Below are 21,913 nucleotides of genomic sequence, written 5' to 3'. Positions count from 1 at the left end.
TTTTAAAATGATTTTTAAATAATTTCTAAAATGATTTTCAAAGTATTTTTAAAATAAATTTTCAAATTATATTTAAAATCATTTTAAAATAATTTTTAAAAAGATTTTTAAATAAGTTTTTAAAACAATTTAAAATAAGTTTTTACTTATTTAAAAGTATTTAAAATAAGTTTTTAAAAGAATTTTTAAATAATTTTTTAAAACAATTTTAATTAAAATAATTTTTAAATAACTTTTTAAAACAATTTTAAATAAGTTTTTAAAACTAATTTTTAAATAAGTTTTTAAAAGATTTTTAAATAAGTTTTCAAAACAATTTTAAATAAGTTTTAAAAAGATTTTTAAATAAGTTTTTAAAACAATTTTAAATAAGTTTTCAAAACAATTTAAAATAAGTTTTTAAAAGATTTTTAAATAAGTTTTTTAAACAATTTTAAATAAGTTTTTACCAGAATTTTTAAATAAGTTTTTAAAAGATTTTTAAATAAGTTTTAAAAAGAATTTTTAAATAACTTTTTAAAAGAATTTTAAATAAGTATTCAAAAAAATTTTAAATAAGTTTTTCTCAAAAAAATTAAATAAGTTTTTAAAAGAATTTTAAAATTAGTTTTTAAAACATTTTTAAATAAGTTTCTTAAATAAAATTTAAATAAGAATTTTAAAAGATTTTTAAAAAATTTTCTAAAAGAAATTTTAAATAAATTTTTTAAAACATTTTTAAATACGTTTTAAAAACTTTTTAAAATTAAGTTTTTAAAAGATTTTTAAATAAGTTTTTAAAGCATTTTTAAATTAAGTTTTCAAAACATTTTTAAATAAGTTTTCTAAATATTTTTAAATTAAGTTTTTAAAATATTTTCAAATAAGTTTTTAAAAGGTTTGAAATTTAGATTTTTAAAAAAATTAAATAAAGTTTTAAAAAAATTTTAAATAAGTTTTTAATCATTTTTAAATAAGTTTTTAAAACATTTATAATTAAATTTTTTTTAAAATTTTTAAATAAGTTTTTATAATAATTTTAAATAGTTTTTGAAAATATTTTTAAATAATTTTTTAAAACATTTTTAAATGAATTTTTAAAAGATTTTTAAAAAACATTTTAAATATTTTTGAATGGATTTTTAAAAGATTTTTAAATAAGATTTTAAAGCATTTTTAAATAAATTTTTAAAAGATTTTTAAATATATTTTTAAAATAATTTTTAAATAAGTTTTTTAAATAATTTTAAATAAATATTTAAAACTTTTTTAAAAAAGTTTTTAAAACATTTTAAAATAAGTTTTAAATAGATTTTTAAATAAGTTTGTAAATCATTTTTGAATTAGTTTTTAAAAGATTTTTAAATAAGTTTTTGAAAGGTTTTTAAATAAGTTTTTAAATCATTTTTAAATAAATTTTTAAAAGATTTTAAAATAAGTTTTTAAAGGAATTTTTAAATAAATTTTTAAAAGAATTTGAAATAAGTAATTAAAACATTTTTAAATATATTTTTTTTAAAAAAATTAAATAAGTTTTTAAAAGAATTTTTAAATAAGTTTTTAAAACATTTTAAAATAAGTTTTTAAAACATTTTTAAAAAAGTTTCTAAAAAAAATTTTAAATAAGATTTTAAAATAATTTTAAAATATGTTTTAAAAATATTTTTAAATAAGATTTTTTAAAAAGATTTTTAAATAATTTTCTAAAAGAATTTTTAAATATGTTTTTTAAAACATTTTAAAATAAGTTTTTAAAACTTTTTTAAATTACGATTTTAAAAGATTTTCAAATAAGTTTTTAAAACATTTTTAAATTTAGTTTTCAAAACATTATTAAATAAGTTTTCAAAATATTTTTAAATTTAGTTTTTAAAAGGTTTTTAAATATTTCTCTAATCCATTTTTAAATAAAGTTTTTAAAACATTTTAAAATAAATATTTTAAAAAAATTTAATTAAGTTTTTAAAACATTTTAAATAAGTTTTTAAAACATTTTTAAATAAATTTTTTAAAAGATTCTTAAATAAGTTTTGAAAACATTTTTAAATAAGTTTTGAAAAGATTTTTAAATAAATTTTTAAAAAAATTTTAAATAAGTTTTTAAATGAATTTTAAATTAATTTTTAAAAGATTTTAAAATAAGTTTTAAAAACATTTTTAAATAAGTTTTCAAAAGATTTGTAAATAAGTTTTTAAAAGGTTTTTAAGTAAGTTTTTAAAACATTTTAAAATAAAATTTTAAAAGATTTTAAAATAATTTTTTAAAAACGTTTTAAATAAATTTTTAATAGATTTTTAAATAAGTTATTAAAACATTTCTAAATAAGTTTTTAAAGGTTTTAAAATAAGTTTTTAAAACAATTTTAAATAAATTTTTAAAATATTTTTAAATAAGTTTCTAAAACATTTTTAAATAAAATTTTAAGTGATTTTTAAATAAGTTTTTAAATCATTTTTAAATAAATTTTTAGAAGATTTTTAAATAAGTTTTTTCAAAAAAATTAAATAAATTTTTAAAAGATTTTTAAATAAGTTTTTAAACAATTTTTAAATAAGTTTTTCAAAATATTTTTAAATAAGTTTTTTAAAAGCTTTTCAAATAAGTTTTTTAAAAGATTTTCAAATAAGTTTTTAAAAGGTTTTTGATCCTGTCCGAGCGCTAAGTCGACGGACACTAGGGACGTGGCACGCTCCGCTGTCTCCGACTGGTGGTGTAGCTCTCCGGCGAACCTGCAAAGAAGCCGAGCCGGGAGGAGTTTCCCGGCGACGGCCCTCCGACGCTCAAGTCAGGCAACGAGAGAGGCAGAGTAATGTACCTACAGTAAAGAGTTGCGCATACCTTCGTCGACGTCTGGGGGTCCTTATATAGGATCCCGGGGAAATGCAGGCACACTTCCCGATGCGTGCATGCTTCCCCATACATACCTTAATGAGCCTTTGTCAGAAAAGTACCTCTGGCTCCATTCCGCAATCGTCCGAGCATATCCCGGATTTGATGGTGGAAGCTTCCACCGTACGATCCTGTGTACGGCTCGACCGCCAACTCTGCTTCTTGTCGGCGGCAGGTGTCTCGAGGATGATGTTATCCTCTATCTCCTTTGTCCTCAGGCGTTCCCTGTCTGTTCCTGGGCCGAGCGGGTAGGCCGCTCGGCAGGCGTATTTCTTCTGTCGCCGGTTATAGGTATCGGTTCGACCGGGATAACTCCCGGCCGTATGCTCGGATGAGATTGCTCCTGCCTCTGTTGCCTGGTGCCCCGACCGAACGGACATCCCGCTCGGCCTTAAAACCTTTTTACCTGAGCATCGGAAACCCGACCTCCCCGTCGGGTTGTCTTCATTCGGTTGAGGGGATTCACGGCCGGTCGGCCTTCATAGCCTGAACAGTTGGCCCGCTTCATCCGGTCAGCCAGTCTCAGGGTTGAACCTCTTTACCTTTGACCTCCACGTGCCGTTGACCTTCTGCCAACGAGGATCCCCCATCCTTATCACCGGATCACATCCCCTACAAGTCTAGTCGAAGGAGGCGCTAAGTCCGACTGACTGGACCGCCGGTTAGCCTGAGTGATACCACCCTTCCTCTCGGGAATAATCCTCAAAACGGTCGCTCGGCCACTTTCGAGTGCTGGCTTTGCTGCCGTGTCGATGGTCCTTGCTAACGTCCTTCGGATCTCCTCAGGATTTGTCCAAATCTTCTCCATTAAGACTGAGCACGCGCGCTGTGCGCCGTAATGGCGCTCATTAAATGCGCCCTTATGACATGATGCCACGTGGCGCCTCTGCTGGCGTCATTGTACGGTTTGGTGATGCATCCGATGGGACATCGGCGTTTTGAAATGAACGGCCCGATGGGGGCCTCGGTTCCTGTGACCTGCATCGGACGGTCGAGGCCGATCGGGCCCAACCTTATAAAGTCGTCACCTTCCCTTCCCGTCACACCTTTGCCTTCGCGTGTTCCGCCGCCTTCCTTTGGTGCTTCAGCGTTCCGGCGACTCCGCCTCACTATTTTCCGATGATTCCCCGCCATCTTCCCTCGATTCCCAGCCTCTTCGTAAGGTTCCTCCGCCTTTCCTCTTTGTTTTCTTCATCTTTTTCGTCGAGTTCTCGTCTTATGGTCGTGTCCCTTTCATCTTCTCCTTGCCTTGTGTCATTTCCTATTTTCTTGGCCTTTGCTTTCTTGCCCGATCGGATAATGGCCAGTTCATCCTGACCCGTAGATCCCGCTTTAGGTCCTTGGTATACTACCATGGAATCTCGCTTCGACCGGCGTGACGCCGAGGCTTTGCTTGATGGTTTTGACGTTCCGTCTGACCTCGAACTTATTCTACCCTCACCAACCGCTCGGCCTCACAAACCGCCGAGCGGAGACATCTATTTTTTCTCGCCACCAATTCACAGCCGGTCTGCGGTTTCCTCTTCACCCCTTCTTCGCCGATGTTTGCAACTTCTTTGGTCTTCTGCTCGCCCAACTAGTTCCCAATACTTTCTTCCTTTTGTGTGGAGTGGTTGTACTGTTTAAGATACACCGCATCCCTCTCCGATCAGAAATTTTTTACTATTTTTATTATCACAAGCAGTCCGAGCTGGGTACCTATTTATTCCAGGCTCGGCCTGGTCTAGTCTTCTTTGATAAACTTCCTTCCTCCAATAAACACTGGAAGGAGTATTACTTCTATCTCCGTCTCCCCGAGTGGGCTTCCTTCCGAACCAAATGGCAGGTCGGACCGCCTACCTCTCCCGAGCTAAAAAGATATAAGACTCGACCGAATTATCTCGAGGTCGCGAATCTGCTTGCCGGTCTGAAGCTCGATATCAACAAGCTTCTGCCTGAAGGCGTGTTGTATATATTCGGTCTGAGTCCGAGCCGCACTCCACTTCCGAGCAGCTTCTGTAAGCATTTCACTTGCACAAATACTTTGAGTGCTAACTAATTTTTTCTTTTTCCTTTGCAGCAAATATCGTAATGGAGTCTGTGATGCTCGGGATTTTGAAGAGGAAAGCCGAGGCGCTTGAGGCGGCAGCCGCCAAAGAGATGGAGCGACTGGGCATCACTCTGGTCGGCTCTCACGAGGGTGAGAGCAAGATACATGCGGAAGAGTCAGCCGCTCAGGCCTCCCCCATTGAGGTGACGGGAGGCAATACTTCAAACAGGGAGCTAGCCGTGCAAGAGGAAGTCTCAGGTCAGGAAGACGAGCAGCCACTTAGGCAAAAGAGGCGCCAGACGGATACACCTTTGCGATTGGCTACTTCTGCTGTTCGCGTATCCGAGCGAGCGGGGTCCGATTCTCATGGGAAAACTCCAATGGTGGAGGCATTATCCTCCGATCGGACTCCGTCGCAACTAAACTTGCCCGCCAACCCTATTGAGGTTGTGCCGGTCAGCGCTCTTCCACCTGCCCCCAGTCGGGTCCAGCGTTCGGTTATCTTGTCCAAATTCTTCGCCCCGGCCTCTGCTCCTTCTGCATCTGCTCACACGTCTCCCGGTCGGAGCCGCACAATCAGGGCCACCCTGCATCTTCCCACTGAGGAACTTTTGCCCGAGTCTGATCGACCGACTGTGCCCGAGCATATAATCACTATCAAGGGGCCTCTCGCCGAAATGTGGGCCGATGCTTGGGCCTGAGTCGCGATGATTCCGCTCGGCAAACTGGCCAACAACCATATGTAGTAGGTCACTGGGGTAAGTGTGTTTTCCTCCGAAGTTCTTTACGTCTTCTTTCTGATCGGCTGTCAATACTCCTGTTTATGTCAAAGATGGGTGGAGGAAATTGTTGTCTCCAATCGGCTGGCCATGGTAGATGAAGAGCTGAAGAGGTTAAAGAGTTCTGGCGGCGCCCCCTCCCAGGGTCCCTCATATGTCGAGCTGCAGAAAGAGCTCAAAAAGACCCAAGATTTGTTGGAGGCGGAGCGAAAGAAGACGGCCGACCAGGCCCATACTCTGGCTGAACTCGAAAGACAGGTCAAGACACTTGACCGGAAAATAAGCCTAGCCACCGATCGGAAGAAAACGACCATCGCCGATCTGGAGAAGAAAAATGTCAAGGCGCGGGGCCTGGAACAACGAGTTAAGGAGTTGGTGGAGCAGTTGGACGGCGAGAAGGCGAGCCGCTCGGGTGAAGCGATCAAACATAAAGACGAACTAAAGAACTTGCAGGTGGCTCTTGAAGCTTCCTAAGCTGTCTTCAAGGAGTATCAAGAGGCCGAGCTAGGCCGGGTCGCAGCAGCACATCCGCTCGAACGAATTTTTTGAGAAGGTCTGTGAGTGGATGTATACTGCCTTTGAGTTGGCCATTACCGCCACGACTGACTACCTGAAGTCTAAGGGTCAGCTTCCCGACTCCACAACCATCCCGGCTGAAGACTACGTGGCGCTCCTCTCTTCCATCCCGAAGACAGTTTATGATTTCATCGAGTAGTGTTTTTTGTAACCCTTCCGATCGGCTCTAAGAGCCTGAATTTTAATGAAGATATGCCGTCTTTTTATTAGCTTACTTTTTTTGTCAATACTTGTGTCTTCCGATCGGAGCACGAACTACCTCCGTTCGCGTCTCCCCCTTTTTCTTCTCGTTAATCGTTTCTTGTCTTGCTTTGCTTTCCCAAGGAATTTTTCACGAAGTATTCCCTGTAACTAGGCCGCTCGCCAGATCACCCCCCACTTCTTTAAATGGTATTCCCGGTAGATGTTTGCGAAGTACCTTTGGTAACTTGGCTGATCAGCCACTCGACTCACAGGTCGACCTTTTTATTATCTTCTTCTGGCCGGGGGGTTTATAGTCGCCGGTTCGACTCTAGGTTTTAATGTCGGAGCTCGACGATCTTCCGGCCGGGGGTTTATAGTCGCCGGTTCGACTCTAGGGTTTAACGTCGGAGCTCGACAGTCTTCCGACCGGAGGGTTTATAGTCACCGATTCGACTCTAGAGTTTAACGTCGCCGCTCGACGGTCTTCAAGCTGGGGGCTTTATAATCGCCGGTCCGACTCTAGAGTTTAACGTCGCCGCTCGATGGTCTTCAAGCCAGGGGGTTTATAGTCGCCGGGCTGACTCTAGAGTTTAACGTCACCGTCGAGCCGGGGGGTTTATAGTCGTCGGTCCGACTCTAGAGTTTAACGTCGCCGCTCGACGATCTTCAAGCCGGGGTTTTTATAGTCGCCGGTCCGACTCTAGATTTTAACGTCGTCGCTCGACGGTCTTCAAGCAAGGGGATTTATAGTCGCCAGTCCGACTCTAGAGTTTAACGTCCCCGCTAGACGGTCTTCAAGTCAGGGGGTTTATAGTCGCCGGTCCGACTCTAGAGTTTAACGTCGCCGCTCGACGGTTTTCAAGCCGGGGGGTTTATAGTCGCCAGTCCGACTCTAGAGTTTAACTTCGCCGCTCAACAGTCTTCAAGCCGGGGGGTTTATAGTCGCCGGTCCGACTCTAGAGTTTAATGTCGCCACTCGACGGTCTTCAAGCCGGGAGGTTTATTGTCGCCGGTCCGACTCTAGAGTTTAACGTCGCCGCTCGACGGTCTTCAAGCCGGGAGGTTTATAGTCGCTGGTCTGACTCTAGAGTTTAACGTCGCTGATCTTCAAGCCGGGGGGTTTATAGTCACCGGTCCGACTCTAGAGTTTAACGTCGCCACTCGACGGTCTTCAAGCCGGGTGGTTTATAGTCGCCGGTCCGATTCTAGAGTTTAACGTCGCCACTCGACGGTCTTCAAGCCGGGGGGTTTATAGTCGCCGGTCCGACTATAGAGTTTAACATCGACGCTCGATGGTCTTCAAGCTGGGGGGTTTATAGTCGCCGATCCGACTCTAGAGTTTAACGTCTCCGCTCAACGGTCTTCAAGTCGGGGGGTTTATAGTCGTCGGTCCAACTCTAGAGTTTAACGTCGCCGCTCGACGGTCTTCAATAATGAGCTTCTAGCTTGGATAGTATACGCCCGGCCAATGGCACGGGGTCTTCGCCATCGAGTCTGCGGCTCGGATAATATACGCCCGGCCGAACGGCACGGGTTCTTCGCCATCGAGTCTATGGCTCAGATAATATACTCCCGGCCGAACGACACGGGGCCTTCGACATTGAGTCGGTGGCTTGGATAATATACTCGCGGTCGAACGACACGGGGTCTTCACCATCGAGACTATGGCTCTGATAATATATTCCCGGCCGAACGGCATGGGGTCTTCACCATCGAGCCTGTAACTCGGATAATATACTCCCGGCCGAACGACACGGGGTCTTCACCATGCCTTTATGCAACTATTTGCTGGGCGCACAATGTTCATGCCTTTGCTTTGTTCTTATAACTTTCATTCCTGCAGCCACAAGATACATCCGAACAGAATAATCATGAAAATATATTACATTGGCGCTGTTGGAGTGTATACTGAAAGACTAAGCTTTGTAAACATTCATTATGAATAAAGAATCACATTTGGTCTAATTATCTATATTTGTTTGTAGTTGTTCATTTAATTTATATTGTAGATAACATAGTATGTGGTGTCACATACAGAAGATGATGTTATCAGTACCTTATAAATTATAAACAGTAGCTCACGACCAGAATGGAAAGGAACAAACCATTAGAAGGTCGTAGTGTAATTAGGTATTAGTTTATCTTGACTATATAATTACACTAGTACACTCAGAGTGTATTGAGTAGGACCATTTGAGGTCGTTCCTTTTATACTGACTTTATAAAGGAACAAAGACCTCAGTTATTATGGAAGTGTGTGCTCTTAATCCTAATATAATAACAAGCACATATGTTTGATATTTATTTCTTTAATTTATCAATGGGTGAGATTTAGTTCGATGAATCAATAAACCCGATAAATTGGGAAATGGTATCACTCATAGTGTGTGTTGTTGATTATAGAAGGAAACCGTGTCCTAGTGATACTAGGTTGATAATGTCCTCAAGAGGAGCTCATAAAGATTGTCATGTTAAACCCTGCGGTGGACTTAGTCCGACATGATAATAAGGTTGAGTGGTACTACTCTTGGACTTAGATATTAATTAAATGAGTTGTCAATAACTCACTTAATTAGTGGACATTCGATATCTTAAACACATGGAGACTAACACACTCATAATAAGAAGGAGCCCAAAATGTAATTTGGGATTGATGCGTAGTTCAATGATAGTTCTCTAGTGGAATGAATTATCATTGATAAAATTAAGTTGTGTGTTAGGGGCGAACACTTTTATCGGGAGACCAAAACCAATTCCTCCTCTCGGTCCCTATTGTAGCCTCTTATTTATAGAGTACTATACCCACATATACCCACCTTCTATACCCACCTAAAGGGGGCCAGCCAAGCTAGCTTGGCCTAAGCTTGTTTAAGGTGGCTGGCCCTAGCTTGAACCCAAGCTAGTAGGGCCGCCATAATTAATTAAAAAGAAAATTTAATTTTAATGTTTATTATTATGTGGAAGATTTAATTTAAAAGAGAATTAAAATTAAAATATCTCTCTTGTAAAAGATTTACAAAAGATTAAAGAAAGAGATTAGATCTCTTTCCTTATTTGTAAATTGGAGAGATATTTTATTTTCTCTTTAAAATTATTCACATGTTAATAAAATTAAAATTATAGATATTTCCTTTTATTAACCATGAAGAGATTTTAAAGAGAAATTTTATTTTTTAAAATTTCCGGAAACAAATAAGGAAAGTTTTAATTGTTGATTGAAACTTGTCCAATTTGCTTCCTATTGATTTGGCCGGCCATCATTGTTTAATTGGGGAAATATTATTTTATTTTTCTCAATTAAAATCATGTCAAGGAAATTAAGGAAAATTTATTGTAATTAAATTTCCTAATTTACCTAGGCCAAGGAATATAAAAGAAGGGGTGAGGGTGCCTTCACAAGACACAACATCTATTATTCCTCTCCCTCTTTTGTTCCTTGGTGTGGCCGGCCATCATCTCCTTCTCTTCCTCTTGTGGTGGCCGAACCTCTCCCTCTCCCTTGGAGTTCTTGTGGTGGCCGGATACTACTCGGAGAAGAAGAAGAAGAAGGAGAGAAAGCTAGCATCTCTTGGAGCTTGGTTAGTATTTTGGTTTTTCTCCTTGGTAAAGCTTTTCTTTTGTGGCTGAACCTTGCTTGGAGGAGAAGAAGGTGGTTGGTGGTTTCTCATCTTGGAAGATCGTTGCCCACACAACGTCCGAGGTTAGAAGAGGAATACGGTAGAAGATCAAGAGGTTTTTTCTACAAGGTATAACTAGTAATTTCTATTTCCGCATCATGCTAGTTATTTATGGAAATAATACCAAATACAAGAGGCTTACGTTCTAGTATTTCGAATATGTTTTTTCGAAGTTGTGTTCTTTTGTTTCTTTCTTTTCCTTGTGATTTGATTGTTCTCTTTGGTTAACCTAAAGTTATTTTAGGAAATTAAATATTAGCTTTCTATTAAAGGTTTTGTCTAGTCGGTGGTGGTTACTCCCATATCCAAGAAGGCCATGTGACTCGCCACGTCAGTACTGGGAACCTTTTATGGAAATTAATATTTAATGGAATTAATAACTTAAGGAGACTTGGGTCGAACGTGTTAAGTTCCGCAGGAGATCCAAGTCAAAACCTAAAAGAACAAATAGATTAAGTTTTGGATCAAACGTGTTAAGTTCCGCAGGCGATCCAAAATTTAATTTAAAAGAACACATGGTAGCTAGGAAAAGGTTCAGACCTTTGTACAAAATTTTTATACAGTAAATATTCCGAGTAGCAACCAACAACCAAGCTGCCTTGAGATTAAGTATGCCGCCAGTCAATAAAGAATAATAGGAGATGGAGAGGATGTGAGGGGCCGATCCAACTAAGGCTTTTAGTTAATTATAGTAGATTATTGTGATAAGATGGGCAATTTATATGTGTGCATGATTGTATTAAAATACAGCAGAGTCGATTTAGTTTTATTAGGATTTTATTTTGATCTAGATACATGTACATTCCTTTTATGGAATATAGGATCAAAATGTAAAATTCTATTTATGTCATGGATCGAATCTTGCAAAGCGTGGAACCTTCTAAGGACCGGAGGCGCAATGGAACTCGGAGCAAGATGGATGCGACAATTAGACCCGGTGGTGGTGGCCAAATATGGCAAAGCTTTGGATGACAACACACTAAGGACAATTAAAGATAAAAGCCATAATAGTTGAAAATTAGATTTTCTATTTATTGCTTTTATATTATGCCGTGTGTGCATGTTAGTTTACAAGTTTAGTAGGCTAGCATAGTTAAAATTCCTCATTTATAAATAACTAAGTGGGAGAGGGATTTTAAATAAATCCCATGGTCTCCATTACTGGTTTGTAAGTGATGCAAACAAGCTTGCGCGTTGGCTCGAGTGCCTTCCTCCATAACGGATGAGCTTGTTTGTGGATCACTAGAACAGACTTCCATTTTGGATGACTATAGGAAATTAATTAAGAGCGTGTGATCTTCCCCAACGAAGGGGCATAATCTTATTAATGGACTTAGTGTCAAGTAATGGTATACACTTAGACACATCTAATAGTATCCTCCCCAACGGAGTCACTATTATTATTTGTGTGACCAACATACCAACTATTAATTTTATTTGTCAAAAGTTAGGTTGACAAGATAATAAAATTAATGGGTTAAAACCTCCTTTTACAAATGTTGAATTTGTATACGTCCACACTAACGTGGCATACAAAATTCACGGTGTGATGAGGTGTTGGTTAATTTAAAATAGTATTGTTTGAGGAATCAATATTATTCTAAATTTAGAGTTCTGACCAAAAGTTATTTGTGATTCTTAGGATGTCTTTCAACCCACTGTCCATCATACTAAAAGTATAGACTTACTGGACCAAACTACATAGATTGGAAAAGAAACCTGGACATTGTTCTTACTGCTGAAAGCTATAAATATGTACTGACCGAGGCATGACCTGATGCACCCATCGGTGAATCTACCCAAGAGGAGATTGAATATCATAGGAAATGGGTAAAAGCGGATGAGATGGTGCGGTGTTACATTTTGGCTTCAATGTCAAATGTATTGCAACATCAGCATCAAGATTTACCAACAGCCTATGATATAATGAACAATCTCAAGGAACTCTTTGGTCATCAAGATAGGGCTTCTAGGCAAGAAGCCATGAGAAAGATAATGACAGCCACCATGCAAGAGGGTACTCCTGTAAGGGATCATATCCTAAAGATGATGGCTTATCTGAACGAGATACAGATCCTTGGAGGAGAAATTGATGGGGAAACCCAGATCGATATGATCCTCCAAACGCTACCTAGAAGTTTTGAGCAGTTTCGCCTGAACTATAATATGAATAAGAGGGTTTATTCATTAGCGGAACTACTGACAGAACTTCAAGCAGCAGAAGGATTATTTCGTCACAATGCTCAAATTCACTATGCTGAAAATGGTTCTACTTCTAAACCGAAAGGAAAGAAGAAGAAGAAACAAGATGGTTCAGCAAAGAAAGTGAATAAATCTCAGAGTACGGGATTTAAAGCTGGAATGAAGAAGCCGAAGGGCAAGTGCTTCATCTGCAAGCAGGCAGGACATTGGAAGGCGGACTGTCCTCGTAAGAACCAAAACAAAGGTATATCTCATGCTCTAGTTGTTGAAACATGTTTAGCGGTGTTATCTACCAGCACCTGGTGTGTAGATACGGGAGCCACTGATCATGTCTGCAATTCTTGAAACCCGACGATTATCTGAAGGAGAAATTACCGTCTACATGGGCAATGCTACTAAGGTGGCAGTTGTTGCAGTGGGAGACGTCTACTTATCTTTTAGTAGAAATAGGAATTTGGTTTTAAGAAATTGTCTTTATGTACCCAGTTTTAGAAAGAATTTAATTTCAGTTTCTAAACTATTTTTAGATGGATATTCAGTTTCCTTTAGTAACGATGTAGTTATTAAAAGAAATAAAGTGATTATCTGTTCAGGTGCATTAGTTGGCAATTTGTATACTTTAAATCCAATTTCTTCCACAAAGCAAAACATGGAAATTTATAACTCATCTTCTAATTCTAATAAGAGAAAAGAACCTTCAGAAATGAACCAAGCATATCTTTGGCATCTAAGACTTGGTCATATCAATTTAAGTAGGATTCAGATGCTTATAGCCGATGGACTTTTGAGTTCATTAGAGTTGGAAAATTTTCCAACTTGTGAATCTTGCTTAGAAGGTAAAATGACCAAGAGGCCGTTCAAGGCCAAGGGGTATAGAGCCAAAGAAGTGTTAGAATTGGTTCACTCTGATTTGTGTGGTCCTATGTCTGTCCAGGCAAGAGGAGATTTTGAATATTTTGTCTCTTTCATAGACGATTATTCAAGATATGGATACATTTACCTAATGCGCCGCAAGTCCGAGTGCTTTGATAAGTTCAAAGAATACAAGGCTGATGTGGAGAAACGACTAGGTAAAAGTATCAAGACACTACTATCTGATCGTGGTGGCGAATACCTCTTAGGAGAGTTTAGAAATTACTTATCGAGGCCGGATTCAATCCCAATTGTCTGCACTGAACACCCCAATGTAATGGTGTGGCGTAACGAAGGAATAAGACTCTTATGGAGATGGTTAGATCAATGATGAGTTATTCGTAATTACCAAATTCGTTTTGGGATATGCTGGAAACAGAAGGATATTCCGAACTTAGTACCTTCTAAATCAGTTTCTTCTACTCCCATAAAATTGTGGAATGGGCGAAACCCGCCTAAGACATATTCGGATTTGGGGTAGTCCAGACATGTGCTGAAACCAGATGGATAAGTTAGAATCTCGCAGAAGTTCGCGTGTTTGTAGGATATCCCAAAGGAACAAAAGGTGGTTTATTTTATAGTCCTAAAGACTGTAAGGTCATTGTTAGCACCAATGCCCGCTTTTTAGAAGAAGACTATATAATGGATCACAAGCCCAGAGTAAAGTTGTTTTAGAAGAACTTAGAGAGGATATGTCTACTTCAGTACCAACAAGACAAGATGAAGTACCACAAGAGACCGCAACACGTGTCACACATAATACACAACCACAGACAGGCTCGTCGGAGTGGGAGGGTTGTGAGGCAAAATGATTCATGTTTTGGGAGAGTCTTTGAACTCGATGCAAACATGAACCTGATCCCCTCATATGATGAAGCACTCCAAGATATAGATGCAAGATCTTGGCAAAAGGCAATGAATTTCAAATAGAGTCCATGTACTCTAATAAGGTTTGGGAGCTTGTAGAACCACCGATGGTGTAAAAGCCGTTGGATGCAAGTGGATCTACAAAAGGAAAAGAGGGATGACGAAGGTAGAAACCTTCAAAGCTAGGCTTGTTGAAAAGGTACACTCGTAAAGAGGGAATCGATTATGAGGAAACCTTTTCACCCAGAGCCATGCTTAAGTCTATCCGGATACTCTTATCCATCATATGGATTATGAGATTTGGCAAATGGATGTCAAGACATTTTCCTTAATGGAAGTCTTGAAGAGAACATCCATATGAAGCAACCGGAAGGATTTATTGAAAAGGCAAAGAGCATCTAGTATGCAAGCTCAATCGGTCCATTTATGGACCGAAGCAAGTCTTGGAACATCCGGCTTAATGAAGTAATCCAGTATATGGATTTATTCAAAGTCCTGATGAGTCTTGTGTATATAAGAAGTGTAACTAAAACGTGGTGGTATTTCTTGTACTATACGAGATGATATTTTGTTAATTGGCAACAATGTCAAGGTATTATCGACGTAAGGGTATGGTTGTCCAAACAATTTGATATGAAGGACTTAGAGAATGTGCACACATTCTTGGGATCAAAGTTATAAGGGATCGCAAGAAAAGAATGTTGTGTCTATCCCAAGCTTCATATATAGATACAATCCTTGCTCGTTTTAGCATGCAAGACTCCAAGAAAGGTTTCTTACCTTTAGACATGGAGTAGCTTATCTAAAGAGATGTCTCCAAAGACATCAAAAGAGATAGAGGACATGAAAGCGGTTCCTGCTGCAGGAAGCCTAATGTATGCAATGTTATGAGACCGATATCCTTTGCCGTAGGCATGGTCACAGATATCGAGTAACCTCGACAAGGACATTGGACCTGCAAAGCATATATTAAAGTACCGAGAAGGACTAGGATTATATGCTAGTTTACCAAGCAGATGATTTGTTCCCGTGGGTTACACGGATTCAGATTTTCAATCGATAGGGACAATAGTAAGTCTACATCGCTATGTGTTTACTTTAGAGGTGGAGCCATTTCATGGAGGAGTGTTAAGCGAAATTCGGACTCAACCATGGAAGTCGAGTATGTAGCAGCCTCCGAGGCGCCTAAAGAAGCAGTATGGCTCAGGAACTTTCTAATGGACTTAGATGTGATTCTGGTTTGCCCAAGATCATCACAATTTATTGTGATAATAGCTGTGCAAACTTCAAGGAACCACGAGCTCATAAGGCGAGTAAACATATAGAGCGCAAGTACCACCGATACGAGATATCGTGAAGCAAGGAGAAGTTGTCATCGCTAAGATTCATAACTTCCCGTAATCCTTTCATCTTTCATGGCCGAACTTCAAGAGAGCATGATCAGATGTGGAAGGAATAAAATATGAAACTTTAGTCATTATAAGTGGGAATTTGTTGGAGTGTATACTAAAGCCTAAGCTTTGTAAACATTCATTATGAATAAAGAATCACATTTGGTCTAATTATCTACATTTGTTTGTAGTTGTTCATTTAATTTATATTAGATAACATAGTATGTGGTGTCACATGTAGAAGATGATGTTATCAGTACCTTATAAATTATAAAGAGTAGCCGACCATAATGGAAAGGAACAAACCATTAGAAGGTCGAGTGTAATTAGGTATTAGTTTATCTTGACTATATAATTACACTAGTACACCTCTGAGTGTATTGAGTAGGACCATTTGAGGTCGTCTTTTATACCGACTTTATAAAGGAACAAAGACCTCAGTTATGGAAGTGTGTGCTTTAATCCTAATATAATAACAAGCACATATGTTTGATATTTATTTCTTTAATTTATCAATGGGTGAGATTTAGTTCGATGAATCAATAAACCCGATAAATTGGGAAATGGTATCACTTATAGTGTGTGTTGTTGATTATAGAAGGAAACTGTGTCCTAGTGATACTAGGTTGATAATGTCCTCAAGAGGAGCTCATAAAGATTGTCATGTTAAACCCTGCAGGTGGACTTAGTCCGACATGATAATAAGGTTGAGTGGTACTACTCTTGGACTTAGATATTAATTAAATGAGTTGTCAGTAACTCACTTAATTAGTGGACATTCGATATCTTAAACATAGGGAGACTAACACACTCATAATAAGAAGGAGCCCAAAAATGTAATTTGGGATTGGTGCGGTAGTTCAATGATAGTTCTCTAGTGGAATGAATTATCATTGATAAAATTAAGTTGTGTGTTCGGGGCGAACATGGGATGCTTAATTTTATCGGGAGACCAAAACCAATTCCTCCTCTCGGTCCCTATTGTAGCCTCTTATTTATAGAGTACTATACCCACATATACCCACCTTCTATACCATCCTAAAGGGGGCCGGCCAAGCTAGCTTGGGAACCAAGCTATAGCCGGCCCTAGCTTGAACCCAAGCTAGTAGGGCCGGCCATAATTAATTAAAAAGAAAATTTAATTTTAATGTTTATTATTATGTGGAAGATTTAATTTAAAAGAGAATTAAAATTAAAATATCTCTCTTGTAAAAGATTTACAAAAGATTAAAGAAAGAGATTAGATCTCTTTCCTTATTTGTAGATTGGAGAGATGTTTTATTTTCTCTTTAAAATTATTCACATGTTAATAAAATTAAAATTATAGATATTTCCTTTTATTAACCATGAAGAGATTTTAAAGAGAAATTTTATTTTTTAAAATTTCCGAAACAAATAAGGAAAGTTTTAATTGTTGATTGAAACTTGTCCAATTTGCTTCCTATTGATTTGGCCGGCCATCATTGTTTAATTGGGGAAATATTATTTTATTTTTCTCAATTAAATCATGTCAAGGAAATTAAGGAAAATTTATTGTAATTAAATTTCCTAATTTACCTAGGCCAAGGAATATAAAAGAAGGGGTGAGGGTGCCTTCACAAGATACAACATCTATTATTCCTCTCCCTCTTTTGTTCCTTGGTGTGGCCGGCCATCATCTCCTTTTCTTCCTCTTGTGGTGGCCGAACCTCTCCCTCTCCCTTGGAGTTCTTGTGGTGGCCGGATACTACTCGGAGAAGAAGAAGAAGAAGGAGAGAAAGCTAGCATCTCTTGGAGCTTGGTTAGTATTTTGGTTTTTCTCCTTGGTAAAGCTTTTCTTTTGTGGCAGAACCTTGCTTGGAGGAGAAGAAGGTGGTTGGTGGTTTCTCATCTTGGAAGATCGTTGCCCACACAACGTCCGAGGTTAGAAGAGGAATACGGTAGAAGATCAAGAGGTTTTTTCTACAAGGTATAACTAGTAATTTCTATTTCCGCATCATGCTAGTTATTTATGGAAATAATACCAAATACAAGAGGCTTACATTATAGTATTTCGAATATGTTTTTTCGAAGTTGTGTTCTTTTGTTTCTTTCTTTTCCTTGTGATTTGATTGTTCTCTTTGGTTAACCTAAAGTTATTTTAGGAAATTAAATATTAGCTTTCTATTAAAGGTTTTGTCTAGTCGGTGGTGGTTGCTCCCATATCCAAGAAGACCATGTGCCTCGCCACGTCAGTACTGGGAACCTTTTATGGAAATTAATATTTAATGGAATTAATAACTTAAGGAGACTTGGGTCGAACGTGTTAAGTTCCGCAGGAGATCCAAGTCAAAACCTAAAAGAACAAATAGATTAAGTTTTGGATCAAACGTGTTAAGTTCCGCAGGCGATCCAAAATTTAATTTAAAAGAACACATGGTAGCTAGGAAAAGGTTCAGACATTTGTACAAAATTTTTGTACAGTGGAACCTATAGGTTTTCCGAGTAGCAACCAACAGGCGCACCTTTCATCCGGCCCGATAGGGCTGGAGGTGGTTTGTGCTCCATGGCCTACCCAGCCGCCGTCCATCCTCATCCTCCAAGTAGTAGGCTCCAGATCGGAGCTTCTCGACGACCTTGAAGGGTCCCGCCCAAGGAGCCTCCAGCTTGCCCACGTCACCGACCGGCTTCACTTTCTTCCAGACCAAGTCGCCCACCTGGAATGCTCGAGGAATTACGTGGCGGTTGTAGTTCTGCTTCATTCTTTGCCTGTAGGCCATTAGCCGAACGGACGCTTTGGCTCGCTCCTCGTCGATCAAGTCCAATTCTAGCTGCCTCTGCTCGGAATTATCTTCGTCGTAGCTCTTTATCCGGATGGACTCCACGCCGACTTCGACTGGGACGACCGCCTCGCCTCCATACACCAGGTGGAACGGTGTTACTCTCGTTCCCTCCTTTGGGGTCGTGTGGATGACCCATAAGACTCCCGGCAACTCGTCCACCCAGCTTCCTCCCATGTGGTCGAGCCGAGCCCACAGAATTCAGAGTATCTCCCGGTTGGCTACTTCGGCTTGACCATTGCTTTGGGGATACGCCACAGACGTGAAGTGATGCTCAATGTCATATCTCTTGCACCATTTCTCGAGCTGATTTCCGACGAACTATCGTCCATTGTCCGATATGAGCCGACGCGAAATGCCGAACCGATAGATGATGTTTTGTCAGATGAATTTCTTGACCATGTGCTCGGTTATCTTGGACAATGGTTCAACCTCCACCCACATGGAGAAGTAATCAACTGCCACCAACAGGAACTTTCGTTGTCCGGTCGCCATAGGGAAAGGTCATACGATATCCATGCCCCATTGGTCGAATGGGCAGGACACTTTGGACGCTTTCATTTCTTCCGTCGGCCTATGAGAGCTACTATGGTACTTCTGACAAGAGAGGCATGTTGCGACGGTCCGAGCGGCGTCCTCGTGTAGCGTTGGTCAGAAGTATCCGGCCAGCAGGATCTTCCTAGCCAAAGACTGGCCGCCCGGATGACCTCCACAAGATCCTTGGTGTACCTCCTGGAGAATGTATTCGACGTCTTCCGAGCTGACACACTTCAGCAGAGGTCGAGAGAATGCCTTTTTATAAAGTTGATCTCCGATGAGTGTGAACCGGCCGGCTCTCCTCCTTAGTAACTGAGCTTTGTTCCGATCGGACGGTGTGGCCCCAGAGCACAGAAACTCCATGATGGCTGTTCTCCAATCGCTCGGGAATGTTAGGCCCTCCATCCGGTCTATGTGCGCTACCAACGACACTTGCTCGATTGGTTGCTGGATGACGACCGGCGATATCGAGCTCGCGAGCTTGGCTAATTCATCCGTCGCCTGGTTCTCCGCTCGGGGTATCTTCTAGACCACTACCTCGGTGAAGCTAGTCTTGAGTTTTTCAAAGGCGTCTGTGTATAACTTGAGTCTTGCATTGTTTATCTCGAAGGCACCCATGACTTGTTGAGCGGCTAGTTGGGAATCTGAGTGAATCATCACCCGGCTGGCTCCAACATGTTGTGCAGCCTGCAATCCGGCTATGAAGGCTTCATACTCAACCTCATTATTTGTTGCTCGATAGTCCAACCGGACGGACAAATGCATCCGCTCTCCTTGAGGTGAAAGCAGCAGGATCCCAATTCCACTTCCGAGTCGAGTGGACGACCCGTCCACATATATTTTGCATGTAACTTCGGGCTCAGGCTTTTGTACCTCGGTCACGAAATCTGCCAAGGACTGTGCTTTGATCGCCGAGCGGGGTTGGTATTGGATGTCAAATTCGCTCAGCTCCGTCGTCCACTTGATGAGTCATCCGGATGCTTAAGGGTTCAGGAGTACCCTTACTAGCGGGCTATTCGTCATCACAATAATGGTGTGCGCCAAAAAGTAAGGGTGCAACCTCCGAGCGGCAAGGACCAAGGCGAAAGCCAACTTCTCGAGACCGGTGTAGCGAGACTCAGCATCCTTTAAGATATGACTTAAAAAGTACACTGGCTGCTCCTCGCTGCTCGGCCTTATTAATGCTGAGCCCACAGCATGCTGCTGGTTTGGCCAACACGGGTAAGGAATTCAGATAAGTCTTCAATTCCTCGAACGCCCAATCGCACTCCTCGTCCCATTGAAACTTAGTGGCTTTACGGAGAATCTTGAAAAATGGCAAGCTCCGGTCGGCGGTCTTAGAGATAAATCTTGACAGCGCCGTTATCCGACCGGTGAGACGCTGTACCTCTCGAAGATTTTTGGGAGGCGGCATATCCTGCAATGCTTTTATCTTGCTGGGGTTCGCCTCTATGGCCCACTCGATCATAATGTAACCCAGGAAGCGCCCGCCTTTTGCTCCGAACAGGCACTTCTGAGGGTTAATTTTGACGCCATATCTTCTCAATGTTTGGAAGGTCTCCTCCATGTCCGCGTAGAGATCGGCCTCCCGGAAGGATTTGATAAGTATGTCGTCCACGTACACTTCCAATTTGCGTCTGATCTGCTCCCTGAAGACCTTGTTCATCAGGTGCTGGTAGGTGGCTCCTGCGTTCTTCAGCCCGAACGACATTACATTGTAGCAATAGGTGTCGTCCGCCGTGACAAAGCTGACCTTCTCTTGGTCTTCTCTGGCGAGTGGCACTTGATGGTAGCCTTGGTATGCATCCAGCATGCATATCAGCTCATACCCGGCCGTGGAGTCCACCAGTTGATCGATCCGAGGCAGGGGTAAAAGTCCTTCGGGCATGCCTTGTTCAAGCCCCGGAAGTCGATGCAGACTCTCCACTTGTTGCCCGGCTTTGAGACCAAAACCACATTGGCAAGCCCACTCGGGAATTGCACTTCCCTTATGTGGTCGGCCTCTAGAAGTTTTTCGACCTCCACCCGGATGATTACATTCTGCTCCGCGCTGAAGTCCCTCTTCCTTTGCTTCACTGGACGAGCGTCTAGCCGGACGTAAAGTTCATGCTGCGCTACGCTCGGCAAGACCCCTGGCAGCTCATGGGTCGACCAAGCGAAGACGTCACAGTTTCGCTGGAGGCATTTGATCACCTTTTCCTTTTGCCTCTCCTCCAGATCGGATGTTATGAAGGTGGTGGCCTCAGGTCGGGAAGAGTCAATCTGCACCTCCTCTTTCTCTTCATAAACCAAAGAAGGAGGTTTCTCGGTTATAGTATTTACCTCGATTCGCGGCACTTTCCGAGCGGACTTGGATTCGGCTCGGACCATCTCCACATAGCATCTCCGAGCCGCCAGTTGATCTCCCCGCACCTCCCCTACTTGATCTTCCACCGAGAACTTGATCTTCTGGCAGAAGGTAGAGACGACCACCCGGAACTCGTTGAGCGCCGGTCGTCCCAAGATAACGTTGTATGCCGAAGGAGCATCAACCACAATGAAGCTTGTGGTCCTCGTCCTTCTGAGCGGCTCTTCTCCCAGCGATATAGCCAGCCGGACTTGGCCGACCGGCAAGACTTAGTTTCCCGTGAATCCGTAGAGGGGGGTTGTCATTGGCAATAGTTCAGCTCGGTCGATTTGTAGTTGGTCGAAGGCCTTCTTGAATATTATGTTGATCGAGCTGCCTGTGTCAATGAAAATGCGGTGAATAGTATAATTGGCTATTAACGCTAGAATAATCAGGGCGTCATCGTGAGGGACTTCAACTCCTTAGAGGTCCCTGGGCCCGAAGCTAATCTCGGGTCCGCTCGCCCTTTCCTGGCTGCAGCCGACCGCGTGGATCCTCAGCTGCCGTGCGTGTGCCTTTCTGGCTCTATTGGAATCTCCGCCGGTCGGGTCTCCGGTGATGGTGTTGATCTCTCCCCGAGATGCGTTGCCCCTATTTTCCTCCTCCCGAGCGGAAGGTCGAGGTCGTTCGTGTGATGCCCGATGGTGAGCTCAGGGCTACTGACGATGCTGCCGCTCGAGGGATCTCCTTTCTATCCTTTGAACGGG

This window comes from Zingiber officinale, chromosome 10B (genome assembly GCF_018446385.1).
Source record: "Zingiber officinale cultivar Zhangliang chromosome 10B, Zo_v1.1, whole genome shotgun sequence".
Taxonomy (NCBI): domain Eukaryota; kingdom Viridiplantae; phylum Streptophyta; class Magnoliopsida; order Zingiberales; family Zingiberaceae; genus Zingiber; species Zingiber officinale.
The sequence above is the reverse complement of the archived record's forward strand: the minus strand, read 5'-3'. Positions refer to the sequence as shown.